The sequence below is a fragment of the Papaver somniferum genome, chromosome 11 (assembly GCF_003573695.1).
Source record: "Papaver somniferum cultivar HN1 chromosome 11, ASM357369v1, whole genome shotgun sequence".
NCBI classification, from domain to species: domain Eukaryota; kingdom Viridiplantae; phylum Streptophyta; class Magnoliopsida; order Ranunculales; family Papaveraceae; genus Papaver; species Papaver somniferum.
In genome coordinates this window covers 87461235-87464910 of record NC_039368.1, presented here as the reverse complement: position 1 = coordinate 87464910, position 3676 = coordinate 87461235, and the positions used below count along the sequence as shown (strand labels likewise).

At 36.1% G+C, this 3676-nt stretch overlaps 1 long non-coding RNA gene across 1 annotated transcript; it reads right to left on the bottom strand.

The window, feature by feature from the left end:
• Nucleotides 1-369: 369 nt before the first annotated feature.
• Nucleotides 370-1888, bottom strand: LOC113322773. The gene is made up of 2 exons (XR_003347281.1): nt 1089-1888; nt 370-974 (listed from the first exon to the last, which is right to left on the bottom strand). It is a non-coding gene; the product is annotated as an uncharacterized LOC113322773 (long non-coding RNA).
• Nucleotides 1889-3676: the final 1788 nt, after the last annotated feature.

Sequence of the window (3676 nt, the reverse complement as noted above, 5' to 3'; positions counted from 1 at the left end):
TGATTCTATATTCCATTAGATATGTCTTATGAATATTTACAATCTTGTAGAAGAATTCAAAGGTCAATTCGGACCATAAGGGGTCCAAGCAATCAAAGTATGGAAAACTAAACCTAAGCCCAAGTCCACTAAACAAGCCCATTACACAAGGCCAGTCCATCTGAATCAACTAACGGTCAAACTAACAGTCACAGTTCAACTAACTGTCAACATCTAAGTCCAGTCAAAGGTCAAGGGTCAATTGTCAAACGAACTAACTCAGTCAGATTGACTAAGTCAGCTAAAATAACTGGGTTTACTACCATGCATAAGCTTCTGCACAGGTTAGAGCCATAGCTCAGGCCAAAGAACACTAATGCACAAACATCGTGCAACACCAAAACTCTTAACTATAACTCAATAACAATACATTTAACTTAAACAAACTTCAATTTCAAATACAATCACAAACTATGCCTACCTGCAATTGCAGCTTTTCCAAGTTTCTACAAGAGAGGTTCAACTTCATACAATCACCTAATCCATCATTCCAATACTTCAGTTACAATCCCTACCTATCATGTAACAACTAAACATAACTGCAAACACATCTACAGTTCATCATTAACTCCACTCTTCTCTGCAAGTTCTGCCATTTCACTTTCCTTACGACCTGCAACTCCAATACCCTCAGTTCTTACATCATTTTGAGTTCGTCTCAAAACATACACTGCCTGCACCACTATCCAATCTCAACATCCTGGAATCTATTAGGCCACCATTGTCCGCAACAGTCCAACTCTCATTCTTTTTAATAACTGACTTCAACACCTCATCTTCAACAATACACAGTCACCTTCATACACATCAACTGCAACTCAACACAACACCATAGACTTCACCTGCAATTCAATTCCTCTTATCTACATCTTCAACCCAACACACAACAGCAACAATAACACCACTACTGCATGTAATCTCCATTCAAACAACATCTACTCAAACACACAAACAAATACATATTCCAATATTCTCATTTCAGTTCTTGTTATCATTATCATTCAACAAACATAAATAACTTTACTAATTCAATTGAGAAGAATAATTACCTTAAACCAATCCAACTCAAGCAATTGAATTAGATTCCTCTTTACTCTGACCTGACTTAGAAATCATCTCAATTTCCTCATACAAATCTCAATAATCTTTTTCTTCGAAACTTCATCATTACTCTACAAACTTCATCATTACTTCCAATTCTCAATAATCTTCACTAAAATAGAATCGAACCCCAATTCTTCAATTCACCACCAAAACAGCTCCACCACCTTAATTAAACAATAGTTCTTTTGTTCTTCATCTATTTGTAACTCAATAAACCTTGCATTTCCACTCGAACTCAAAACCAGTATGAAACCCTAATTCCTTAATTTTTTCCCTCTGAACAACTCCAACATCAAATTAACTTCACTACATCCAGCTATACTTTAATTAGGAACAAACCCATCATTAATTCTATCCCCTTTACATCATCTTCATCTTCTAATTCTTCCTTGAACTTCTTACGAAAACCGTAACTTTGATTTACCATCAGAACAACTCAAAAACGGCAATTAAACAACAACCCTCTTCTTATTCATCTATCAGCAACACGATTCACATCTCAATTCCACACTAACTCTAACTTCATAAATCATATCTTCGATTTACAGCAGCATCCACTCCTTCTTCTCACGAGCTCAAATGATCACAAGATTAACAACACATCCTTCACCATCAGAATAGTTTAATCAATCAAGAACTCTCAAACGTGCTCTCAAATTCATCACTCGAACTCGCAGAAGAAGAGGAATAAGAGAAGAATGAAAGAGAAGAAGAAAAAGAAGAACGAAGAATAAAGAAGAAGAAAGAGAAAGAGAGCGAGTTTATCCTCTCGGTTAGGTATTGACACGACCACACTAAATTCCATGACACTCGTTGAAGATAAGGGCAGCCACACATCTAAGCTACGAAGTTACTATTTTGCCCTTCATACTTATCTGTTGATATCTTCTTCGTCTGGTATCCGATTGACACGTTCGAGTAGTCCATTCTGCGTAACTTTTCTAAACCTAGCGAGCGGTACTAATTTCGTATCCAGATCGATGTTAGATTAATATCTATTAATTAACGTTTGTGTTAAACTAATAGAGTTATTAGTGGCTAAAACGTCTCTTGACTAGTCTAATAACGTTGACGAGCTTGAGGGTCCTTACAGTCAAGGGCTTTTTTGTTTGTGTGAACAACAAGGAGCATCCTATTTGGAGTAATACCAACAAATATGATTATGAACAGCCTCAAGTGAACGATTATGCTACAAAGGAGCATATTTCACCATGACACCTACAGAGAGTCTCTTTCCAACAACTCTTACACCTTATCGTGTTGAGAAACACCCATGAAATGGTTTTTATAAGATTATCAAAGAACTTCAAGAGAGCCCAAAAATGAATGGTTTCCTGTTTTCTCGTTTTCCAACTTATAAGCAACAGTCCCTTCAGATAGTATTTATTACTGCAAAAGGAAAGTCTTTTGATAAAAAGAGACGTCCTAGCTTCTTCATGAGGGAAGACAATACTACTATCTTGATATGAATTATCAGAGGTTGAGAAATTAATCAATTCATCATTTGAGGTGACGTAGTCAGATAACTGAGATTTAAACTCCTCTTGTAATTCGTTTAGTCTGTTAAAACTAATTGGATCACACCGAGAAGGATTATTGCATTCACTGATTAGCAAATCAATATCACCCTCAACATGAATGTATTAATAAAAACTTGATTTAGTCTGTCAAAAGACTCTTGTTCCTTCTGGAGAAAAAAATCAACATCAGAAGATAAATTCTCAAGCTTCTTTTTAACCTCTGAAAACACTTCAGGGAATTTTAAACCAAGTGCTGGTTTAGATAGAATTTCTTCTACAGATTTTATCAAATCAGTCATGGAAGAGAATTCTGGAATCCTTGGATCTGGTGGTGCATTTATAGAGATTTTAGTGTCCATATAGTCAGATCGCTACAAACACAGACTTGTAAGGTCTTTAATGTGTTTGCCTGATCTGATACCAATTTAAAAAGCAGGGGTACAACAACCACACCCGATATTTCGATTAGCAATCTGTATGGACTAACTCCAATATACTTTCAAGAGAATCAACTAGACTCAATCTTAATAAAGTATATCAAAGAGTTATATCTCTCTTTCTTGATTCAATTCTTACTCGAGCAAATAGTAATCTGCGAGTCTAATTGAATACAAGAGAAATCACTTGAACGGTACCAAAGACCAATGTTCAAGTATCAATCAATTTCAATCAACAACAAAAGGTCGGATTTCCAACTGATTGATTGTAACGCGCAACCTGTGATAGTTCAATTATATAACAAAATATAATGCGGAAAAGAAATAACATAGACACCAGAATTTTGTTAACGAGGAAAACGCAAATGCAGAAAAATCCCTGACCTAGTCCAGATTGAACACTCGCTGTATTAAGCCGCTACAGACACTAGCCTACTACAAACTAACTTCGGTTTGGACTGTAGTTGAACTCCAATCAATCTCACACTGATCCAAGGTACAGTTGCGCTCCTTACGTCTCTGATCTCAGCATGATACTATGCACTTGATTTCCTTAGTTGATCTCATCCACGACTA